At 35.2% G+C, this 12,387-nt stretch overlaps 1 pseudogene; it reads right to left on the bottom strand.

Annotated features, from left to right (window-relative positions):
• Nucleotides 1-760: 760 nt before the first annotated feature.
• On the bottom strand, nt 761-12,108 carry LOC105679045 (fatty acid synthase-like; annotated as a pseudogene).
• Nucleotides 12,109-12,387: the final 279 nt, after the last annotated feature.

The following is a 12,387-nucleotide window of genomic DNA, read 5'->3' on the forward strand; positions in this document are numbered from 1 at the left end:
TAACTAAATTTGCTTCAGACTATATGGAAACGATATATTAAAAGAAAAAACAAAATTGTGTTAATTTTAGGAAAAAGATTATATTTTTATTTGTGACTTGAAACAAATAATTTCTGCTTATATTATTTGTAACATATACATAGTTTAAAGAAACAATTATATATTAACGTTGTATTTTATAAAATCCTATAAAACTAAATGTATAGATTTTGTATATATGTATATAGTGTATATACAGGGTGTCTGGCAATAATCGCCCCACCGGTCATATACAGGTAGAGAGGTCAAATCGAGTAGAAAAGTCCTTTACCATTTTTTAATTTTCATAATAAGTACTGAGTAATTAACGAAAAAAAGATCGGCGAATCCGCGCGAGTAAAGCGCGCACGGTGAGAAGGACGTCCCACTGCTACGCGATCACTAGGACACAAGGATCTAGCGTTACGCGCCGCTCGTATGTTGCCATTGTCATTTGTAGAGCGCTCCTCCCAACGCTTCATCGCGCGCCTAGTGATCGCATAGCAGTGGGATGTCCTTCTCACCGCGCGCGCTTTACTCGCGCGGATTCGCCGATCTTTTTTCGTTAATTACTCAGTACTTATTATGAAAATTAAAAAATGGTAAAGGACTTTTCTACTCGATTTGACCTCCTCTACCTGTATATGACCGGTGGGGCGATTATTGCCAGACACCCTGTATATTGTGTATACATATAGTATTTAAAATTGCAAATTAACTTCTATGTTCTAGTGTGGATATTTTAAACAGATGTCATATTATTATTACCTATTATATTTGCATGCTTTTGAATAGATTCGATGGAATTAATTCATAATTTCATTAATTGCAGCAACGACTTTCTCATTGTTTATTATTGTCATGTGAGTGCCTTCAACATAGTGTATTTCTATCTTTCCTTTAGTAATCTGCAAGTAACTTTATATTAATTACAACTGTTCTGCTGTATAAATTATTTTTTTGTTATACTTCAATTACCTTGTGCAGGCCATAGTCTTCTTGAGGAAAAAGTAATGAATATGTCGTGGGCTTCAGAAGAATTATAGGTGATTCGATCTTCGGTATTTGTGTCACATCGTATTCATAAAGACCGATCAAATGCTTATATATTGTTGTGCACAAGGCTTTTCTTTTGTCAATCGTTACTTGTGAATAAGCTGAAGAAACATGTTTCAAAAAAATTTCTAACTTTTCGTCCCAATTAGTATTAGTACATTTGTTCAACTCCAACACAAACTAAAAAAAATAGATTTGAGATTTTTACCGAAAAATCCATCATTTAAGACCATCATCTACTATATATATATATATATATATATATATATATACCGGGTGTTTCAGACCACCCGTCCCACCCTTTTAAAACGTAGGGATGTGCTTGTACAAAAAAATGGCTCAGACGAAATTTGCATGATTTTTTGCATGATTGATATGTTTTACAAGATATTTTGTATTTTATGTCAAAATACTGTAATTTACAAGCCTCATAACTCGAAAAGTACTTAATGAAAAATAACTTCATTATAGTGTTTTGAAAAGCTCTTGACACCAGCTATTAGATTTTGGAATCAAAAATAGGGGTTTCTATTTAAAAAAATAACTCTGACCTTCAAATGACCTTAAAAATCAACTGCGAGGTCAAAGTCAAGGTCACCATCAGATAGATCCCTCGAAATCATGCAAATTTCGTCTGAGACATTTTTTTGTACAAGCACATCCCTACGTTTTAAAAGGGTGGGACGGGTGGTCTGAAACACCCAGTATATATATATATATACCTTTCCACTAGCTGCTGGTTGAAACAAATCCATTATACCCAAAAGAATATTATTCTGGAATTCATCTAACGTAGTGAAAGGACAATTTACATTAACTATTGCCTTTATATACTCGGGTGCTCCATCGATGAGTATTAATCGGCCTTTGAGATTCATTTCTTCTAACTTCCGCGCTAATTCAATGGTAATTATTGATCCATACGAATAGCCGACTAGTACAAAATTATGTGGCAATTTTTGTTCTCTGCTCAAAATGTGCTGAAAACACATAAAAAACAATAAAGTATAAAAAAAACTTAACATAGAAAAAATGGGACTAAAAATATCTTGAACTGCTATCTTGTTATCATTGTATTCTAGCATGCAGTATTTTATTGTATCACAATCTTCTTTCTACATTATGAAGTCCAGTTGTTAATTAAGTGAAGAATTTACCTGTAAAAGGCTGTTAGTGATATCTTTTATTGATGTTAAGTTTGTGCCAATGTTATACGTGTTGTATTGAAGGCACGTTGCTGAACCTTCGATTTTTGGCACCAACAAATCAAAGACGTTTCCACAACCCTCTATACCTGGCAATAGGAATATTTCGCTTTCCGTCGTGCTTTTTTTCGTCGGAAACTTTATACAAACATCGGGTATCAATTGATCGTCGCCTGATATGCGAATGAGCAATTTCCTTTCTGTCTCGGTGAGTTCCTCGTTCTTCACATCTTTCTCGAACATTTTGGCGAGCTTAGTGAAACTGAGATCGCGAATATCCTGCGCGGTAAGGAAAATCTCATACTCCCGTTCCAAGGTCTGTTTAATTTCTACGGCCATCATCGAGTCCATTCCAAGCTCAGACAAAGGAATGTGATGAGCCACGGTACTCATGTCCTTCAGATCTATATTTAATTAATTTTTTATATTTAGTTTTAATTACTTAGTTTATATTAAATATTCTAATCATATTTAATTAAACACGTTGATCTTTTTTATCAAATAAATTCAAATTCAAATAAATTGATTAATTATATTGTCTAATTTTTTTAATGTTATTAACTTACTCATAATATTAGCCACAGTTTCGACAATACTGAATGCATCAAAAGTGTTCAACCGCTTCTCGGCTACAACCATGCTCGCCACTATAGGCTGCTTTTGTAACAAAAAGTCCTCGAGTTTCGCGATGCAGGAAGTTATCTTTTGCTGCAAAGTGCCACCGATAACCATTTCTTTGTCGTTGTCTTGCATATCAGCCACGAGGCCGACATCGCCGACCGCACCCCATTGAACCGCTAGTCCGTGCAGACCCTCTTGCACTCTTCTCTCGCAAATTCTTTCCATGATAGAATTTGCCATGCCGTAATTTGTCTGTCCGGCATTTCCTCTGCCGCAAGATACCGAAGAGAACACAACAAAGTGACGAAGCTGAGGACATATTTTTCTGGTCAAATGGTCCAAGTTCTTTGTGGCCCAAGCTTTCGCTTTGAAGGGCTCCTGAAACGTCTCTACAGTTTGATTCTGGCAAATTTTATCATTTAATACCACAGCCAAGTTGAATATAGCGTCCACCGGTGCCAGTTTTTCCGCCGATTTCAGCATATATTTGCAATCTTTGACGTCCGATACATCGACGTTCGATATGATTAGCACTTTCACTCCGTAAGATTTCCACAGATCGATCTTCATCTGCTGATATCCGTTTTTTACTCCGGCGCGCGAGATGAACACCAGATTCTGAGCGCCACGAACAACTAGCCAGTCGGCTAATTCTAAGCCGAAGCCACCCAAGCCGCCTAAGATGATGTACGATTTGTTCAATAGACAGTAATAACGTGGAAGTGCAAGAATGGGTGCGCTCATAGATTCACCTTCTTCGTGCATTTTTATGATTATCTAAAAGTACGTTAACTCATTTAACTAAGCTTTTATTTGATACATTATGTTTTATTTTTAATTGATCTCGCGTATTAAGTCACAATTAATTCCAGCTAAATTGATTTACCTTTCCTATATGCTTTCCAGCTGTCATGTATCTGAATGCAGCCTCCACTTCATCCTTTTCAAAAATCTTCCTGGCAATTGGTTGAATAGCTTTATTCGCAAGATTTATGGCCACTACCATGTTCAAACGTTCTTTTAGTTTTTTCGGAGCTGTGAATACATTATCCAACATAACGCTGTAAAATGAAATTCCTTTTGAAAGAAACGACAAATTTAACAAATTATTGGTCATCATATCGAATTTTCCTATTTCCAGAAAACGCCCACCCTTCGCAAGGCAACGGATGGACGTCTGGAGTTTCTCTTCGGCGAGCGAGTTCAATACAATGTCCACGCCACGGCCGTTGGTCTGACTATGTATCATTTGCTCAAAACTGTTGTCGCGCGAATTTCCAATGTGATTCTCTGGGATGAACGGGAACGTGTCTCTGATGAACTTTCGCTTTTCCGGAGTGCCAACGGTGGTGAATATCTTGCAACCTTTGTGATGCGCAAGATGAATCGCAGCTTGACCCACGGCACCGGTACCGGAGTGGATAAGTACCGTATCGCTCTTTTTCATATTCGCCTTGACGATTAATCCGTAACAGCACGTGCCGTAAGCGCACGGAACCGTTGCAGCGTCCTCCGTGCTCCACTTGTCCGGAATTTTCCAGTATAAGTTTTTGTAGGATGTGCACATATTTGTTATGGATCTGAGAATTAAAGAATTAAAATCTTTCTTATATCTAAAAAAACAGGATTATCTAGGATAGATAAGAATAACTTGTACAGTAAATATAGTAGGCTTTACAGTAAATATAGTAAATACGGTAATACTGTTTATAAAAAATTTATGCATTCCAGTAAAATAATTCTACGTTTGTGCTTTGGCTTTACAAAATATTGCAAGTTACATTACAAAGTCTGCAACATTTGAGATAGTAATTTTATTAAATAAATTATTTTTTATTTATTTTTTATCTTCTTATCACACATGCACATACAATATATATACACATAATATATCAATTTATCCAATAGAAAAGCTGGCTTTAAAATGCGTCAATTTTTTTTATAAACAGTAAACTTTTAAATAATTGCGTAACAATAACGTACCTGTTTTCCCAAATTCCCATCACTCTCTGTCCAGTATTATCCACGCCGACATATTCTAGACCCACCATACAATCCTCGAGTCGTCCACGCGTTAAGTTGAAACCACCTCCTGTAAGTTTGCCGGACGCTATCATTACATCTTTGAAATTGATAGACGAGTAAGCTACGTGAACGAGATTATTCTCCTTATAATCCGGTGTAATCGGGCCTTCGATCCAGCGAAATGAACTCAAATCACCGCTCACCTAATTGAGAAATATCTTTTATTATGACAGAACTGTAAGAATAACTTTTTTTATTAATTTATAAAACATTTATACCAATTGATTGGCGAATGCGTGGTACACGAGCTTCGGTGTCAGCGGCGCTAGCGGAAGGTGTCTGTATGAACCCCATGTTTTACCCGGACGCAAGACATTTATGATAAGATCGATCCGGAGTTGCTCCGCGTATAATGACTCGTGCAAAGAAAACTCCGGTGCAGTTTTGTCTTGAATAAACACGCCTCTGATCGATTCGCCGCCTGGTTCTCTTCTCAAGCAATTGACGAGGCCCAACAAGCCACATTCCGAATCTTTCTCGCTGACTAAAATTATTTTTGCAGCGTTTTTTGACTCATTCTCCGCGTTCAAGATCGATTTAAGCTGCTCTAACCAAGAGAACTCGTAATTGTTTACGTGAATAACTTTAGTTTTCCTCGTCGATTGTTCTTTCTTCTTTAACAGTATAATGTGCTCTTTCTGCGTGCGTTTCTCAAGTACTACTGCTAAATTGTACTTTTCGGCAGTCGCAATGTCGTCTTTCGTGAAGGACTGTTCTCGTGTCAATAAGAATCCATTGTTTTGTAACGCCGGCAAAATTTCTTTTAAGGTCTTGCTTTTGTTCTTCGTGAACAAATTGTATCCTGTGATTAATATCGCATTATCGTCATTCGACAACTTCTTCGATTGCGCGACTGTGATTTTTGAAGGAAGAGTAACGCAATCGAAGCGATCGGTTCTGGTCACCAGAGTAATGTTTGGTTGAAGCAACGGTAGATCACCCAAGACATTGATAAACAGTGGTGATGCTATTTCATCTGTTTCTACTTTGTCATCATCTTCGATCAATTCGATAATATTTACTTTTATCACTTGATGATACTCCAGAGCGAGATGAGTCGACAGCATCACGCCTTCCTGCAAGGAAACCTCGGCTCCGTCGCGATGAGCTATGAATCTGTACTCTTCGAGAACGGGTTCCTCCGCTGGCTTTCGACGAAATATGGAAGTAGCCTTGATTCCGCGAATTTCCACACCGCCGGATACTACCGCGTCGTAGATTTTGTACACACGCACAGGAAGCTCTAGAAAGATATTTATAAATAATGTATTTTTTTACACTTAAACTTCTCTCACGTTAAACAAATTTCTTTATTTGAGAACTAGTCACAACATTTAAAGTTGCATTAAAAAATTAATATTAAAAAGTTGTTGGAAAGAAAATAAATCGACAAACTTACGATAATCGTTAGCTGCTGCGTTCCGTATTTGCTGTATGTGAAGTTTCGTATCGATCACCAACTTTTGTATTTCCGTGGGAACGTAAAGACTCTTCGTGTCTATCCCAAGGATTTTCATTTGCAGCATATTGTCCATAAATGTTACCCAATTGTACATCCAAGCTATGTGCCCTTGTTTTCCCGTAGTCGACGAACTCTTCAAACCCCGAAATATGCCGGCGTATTGATATCCGCGTAATCTGAGTTCCTTGTAGATATCTTTTGTCTTCATTACTTCTTCCTCATTGTCGTTCTCTTCATTTAACAATTGTTTCGGTAACATTTCTTCGGTAATATCTGTCGGTTCACGCACAGTGCCAGTGACGACGGCGTTATCTCCTTCGATGACTTCAAACTTTCCAGTTGCTGCAATAAATAATCTTGAATATTTCTTTTTATCGCATAAATTGAGTATTGTCATTCTTAATGCAGCAAATAAAGTAACTTATTGAAAAATAAATTTTTTAAATAAAATCTACCTTTCTGCACCATTATTGTTAGATACACGGGTCCTTGTTTCGGAAAATGCGTTGCCCGAATGAACTTGACATTCTCAAATACGATTGGCATCTCGGTATACGATAGACTTTTCATCAAACCCATCGTTTCCCAAACTAGCATGAGATATCCAGTAGCCGGCAATAACTGTCTTCCGTCAATCACATGATCGCTCATATATTCGTAATCTTCGTCATTTAGCGAAACTTCTACCATCCTTTCTCCGTTAGAGAGTTTCGTCTGCATTTTATGACTTGTTACGTACCAGTCCTCGGAATGGTTCCATCTGGAAATAGAAAATAAAAATTTCTTACTGTGAAAATAATTTTTTATTCTGTTATGTTTAACAAATGAAGAATGTGTTCGACATACTTGATTGACGGCGAGATCATCGGCGTGGAACGACTAACAGGAAATTTCACGGTCGGATATAGATTTGCTAATTGCGGTTGCAAGCCATTGTTGTACATTTTTCCCAAACCTTGCAAAAATACTTTGACGTTATCCTCGTGATTACGCTGAAGTAACGTGATGCTTGTTGTGTCCAACAGTTCTTTCGTAACACTCTGAAGAATAGCATCCGGCGCGATTTCAAGAGTCACTGTGTTTCTCGGAATTAATTGCGCCGTTTTATCGAAAGATACAAAACTTGATAAACTATTCGTGAAATATTCAGCGCCGGACAATTTTGCGTTGTCAAATAAACTTTGCCATATCTGATTGGGAGTCATTTTTTGCGGTATTATTCGATTTAAGTAAGCCAGAATCGTTGCTCTCGCGGGAAAAAAATAACGACTATGCAGAGGATTTTCGCAGCAGTTGACTTCCTCAGTAAATACATTATTGGCCTGCAAAATTATATAAAAAGTATAATTTGTTTAAGTTTATTACACGTATATTCAACAAAATATTTAAATGAAAAATTAATGTACCTCTAACTGTTTTGTAAACGCTTTTACTGATTTTTCTAGACCGCTTATGGAGCAAGTATTTTGACTGTTGCTGTAGATCACTTCGATATCCGGTGGGCATATGTTCTTCACATCCTCATAACTGAGACCGATATTCACCATCGCACAGTTAATTTTTTTTGTTTCCTTCAATCCCAATCCTATGTAATACGAAGATAAAATCACTTGTTCAAGGGTGAAATTGCCGGTCGCATATGCGCAGCAGAGTTCACCAATTGAGTGACCGACGACATAATCTGGCACGATACTTACGGATCTCAGGAGATCGATTAATCCCACCTAAAAAAGAATAAAATATTTCTTTCTATAATTGTCAAGAAACGTTTACAGAAATTACACGCATATAATTTGTAAAAGCAATTTATCACCTGCATTACGGTGATGCCCACAAGTGAATTCAATATGTCGTTAAAAATATCTTTGTGTTTACTCGTTAATATGTCAATGATATACATTCCATGCATTTTTAAAATTGTATCGCATTTTTCTATTGTTTTGGAAAATACTGGGAATTGCAGTAGCGCTTGACCTGTAAACATGTAAATTCGAGTTTAATTGCGAGCAATCACTTTTCTAACATATGCAAAAAAAAAATGCGTACCCATGCCAACCCATTGCGATCCAATTCCGGAGAACACAAAACAAATCGGTTTTTTCTCACCAGAATAATATTGTATTTCTTTTGCCGCTTTGATCGGCGTTTTAGATTCGACAATCACGTATCCTCTGTAAGGATGATTTTTCATCTCATCAGCGTAAATATCGTGCAATAGCCGTACATATTCGACGTCTATCGGCCGGTTCTCGATCTAACATACAAATTTTTACGGTGTAAGTGAGCTTTCATTGATTGCGTAACCGCAAAATTTTTATATACCTCGTTTAGAAATGATTCAACTGCTTGTTCGGTACGTCCAGACAGGACAACGAGTCTGGGCAAATTATCATTCGGCGCTCCTTTATTGATCTTTTCCTTTGTGTTACTTCGCATCAAGATGTGGCAATTGGCTCCACCAAAACCGAACGAATTGATACCCATAAATCCAGAAGTCCACGGTGTTGCGTTGGTCACCACGCGTATACTTCCATCTTCAAAAGCCTTAACACCTTTTCGTACTTGTGTGAAGTTTATATTTGGCGGGATTAAGCCAGTTTCCATTGCAATTATCACCTTACGAAAAGTTAATTAAATGCTAACTTGTTGCTTCTTATTTTTTTATTAAATTATTTATTAATTGATAAATGTTTTTTATCTTTTTATCATGATACTGTTAATGATTTAGCAGCAAAAGGAATGTTATACAAATTTTTGTTTGTAGAGTGTAAAAATTTCACAAATTTACGATCATAAAAATCGACGGCTACTATTATAATGCATATCATAATTATTATTACCTTAGCAATTTGACACATGCTACTAGCACCTTCAGAATGGCCCAAGTTTGATTTGATAGAACCGATTAATAGAGGAGTTTGTCTGTTCTTGCAGAAAACTTGCTCGAGTGCGTTGATTTCTTCTGGATCGCCAACATGAGTGCCGGTGCCGTGAGCCTCCATGTAGCCTAAGCAAGTCGGCGAAATACCGCATTCATTATAAAACTCTTCAAGTAAAGTTTGTTGCATTTTGCTCGACGGGAAGGTAATGCCTTGTTCCTTGTATCCGTCGCAATTAACTTTCCCGTAGACGATAGTTGCATAAATTCTCTTAGCCACTTTTGCTTTTTGTAAAAATGCGACTCCGATTGTCTCGCTACGCATGTAACCGTTTGCATCGTCGGTAAAAGGTTTGCAGATTCCGTCAGATGCTAGTATTCCTGAAATTGTAAAATTATGTTATAAAATCTAATTTAGATATATATTTATATTATATTCCATATTATTTAGATTATAATAATTTTTATATTTTTTAATTATCTCCTATATTCTAAATTAATATTTCAATAAGTATAATACCGAGTCGCGCAAACTGCAAAGCTAGATAAGGATTCAGGCAGAGATTTATACCGCCGACAATAGCGGCGTTACACTCCCCTGATTGAATACTTCTATAAGCGGACTCTAAAGCGAAGAGACTTGAGCTGCAAGCAGAATCGACTATGCAAGATGGTCCTGTTATATTTAACCAGTGAGACATCCGATTTGCGTACAGAGATTTGTAAGATCCAAAAGCTGCAGCGCCAGCTATCTAATGTGTGTACATAAATTTTTTAGAAAATTTAAATGTTCATTGTATGAGCATTGTACGAGGTGATTTACAAATCACACAAGTACATTTTTTACATTATAATATAAAAATGTTTTTTATCAAAATTTTTATGTTATAAGCTTGTGCAATATTCTTGCTTGACCGATTAATAATTTTTTGTACCTGTGCTTTTTCAAAAAACCAATCCTTCACCGACTCCGATAATAACAATCCGATAAAAACACCAGTTTTTGTTCCAGATAAATCTTTCGGATTTATTCCTGCGTCAACGATAGCTTCATACGTATGCTCCATGAGCATCCTACTCATAGGATCCATGAAATGGACTTCGTTGAAGGGTATTTCAAAATAATCTGCATCGAATTTCTCGCAATTGTTAATTATTCCCATACGTTGAGGCAGATCTGGGTGACCTGTATATTAAACCGTATATATTAAGTGAACAGTTATTTTTGTTCCAACTATTATATATAGAAGTATTACTAAAAAAGGAATGATGATGACAATAAATAAGTATTTAAATAGAACAGTAATTTTATACATATGTTTCTATGGAATATTTTTTACATAATTTTTTATTCATAGAACAAAGAAAATATTACCATGGTTCCATCGTCGTTCCTCATCTGATCCAAGATCCACTTTGTTAAATAGATTCTCTTGAAGCTGCGTAATATTGTCGGATTTAGGAAATCTACCGGCGATGCCAGAAATAACGATGTCATCTACAGATTCGACATCAATGACCGTGGCTTTTTTATTAGAGTCCATGTCAACCCTAACGACAGTAAATTTTACTTTACTGGTGAACAAAGTCCCAATATCAGCAAATTTGCAGATATTTTAAATGATCATTATTTTACGTTTTTACATTTACACACTCTTTTTTTCTTAATTTTTAATGATAATATTTAAGTAAAATTCTGAAACCCAACTTACGCGATTACCTTGCGGCTTGCGTGATTACTAGTTAATAGCTCATTTTTAAACTTCACCAGTTTATATATAAAGACCATATGTTAATTATTTCCTCATTACTTATACAGGAACATTATAAATTTACTCTAAAAAAAAAACAATTGATTGATCTGAATAATAATTAATGATTCGTAATCGTGAAATATCAATGCCACGTATTTTAAATACAATTATTTGCAATTATTTGTTTTTAAAAGTAAAGACCCTTATTTATTTCACTATCTATTGCATTGAGAGACGCAAAAATATTATATGAAAATAAGAATTTTGAGACCAGTTGTATATATCTAGTAGAAAATTATTATAATTATTAGTTATATGAGCTAGTTACATAATAAATTACATAATTCTAAATAATGAACTACGCTAGTTTTAGAATAAGTAAATTTTTTTACTGTAAGAAACAATATATCTCATTAAATAAACATTTAAATAATATAAACGTAGTTCAACGTTTTTAACCTTTTGAATACGATAAGTGCGTATATATTCCGCGAATACAATCGATGTAACCGACGAAGTCATATTAACATTTGGTGAAATCGATGTGGCCGATGGATATACACGTGGCTGAACTTGGAATGGATTCCATGATGACTGTAAAAATTAAACAAACTTTAGAACGAGAATTTAATATTTTGTTCACTACACAAGAAGTACGGAACCTCACATTTGCAAAACTCAATAAAATATCTAATGTAGACGTTAATAGCATCAAGATACTATTATAAGTTAAATTATTATAAGTTGAAGCAACTGATATGAATAAGCTGGATCTTACGAAACTTAATTATTAAGAAACTGAATCACGAATGGTGATATTATAAACGATATAATGGTCAAAAGTTTCTTTAGTTTAAGAATTTAATACTTTTTACTGGGAATGGAATCTGGTGCAATCTTTTGATGTGGAGGAGTGGGCAAGGTTTGTTTAAAATTTAATCTGTGGTTTGAAAATTATTTAATTATAGAAAAGATAAAGTTGTTGTTATTTATATTTTTAATATAAACAGCTAAGTAAAAATTTAAAAAAATATAATTTGCTGCCGCTAACATATTTAAAACATGCAACAGCAACGATTATTTTATTGCGATAGTAAAATTCGTTTTTTCTGTGTAAATGTGTATTTTTATTTCTTCCCTCCCTACAGTAAGTGGTTTATCTTTTTATATCTTTCCACACAGGGTTAAATATTGCATAAATTAGCGTTAAAAAAAAAAAGTAAGAAAATTTTTAAATGCATATGTACGTATTACAAATATATAATAAATTAAAAATGAAAAAGTAAATTCTTTTACACAAACATAAAT

The sequence above is a fragment of the Linepithema humile genome, chromosome 2 (genome assembly GCF_040581485.1).
Source record: "Linepithema humile isolate Giens D197 chromosome 2, Lhum_UNIL_v1.0, whole genome shotgun sequence".
NCBI classification, from domain to species: domain Eukaryota; kingdom Metazoa; phylum Arthropoda; class Insecta; order Hymenoptera; family Formicidae; genus Linepithema; species Linepithema humile.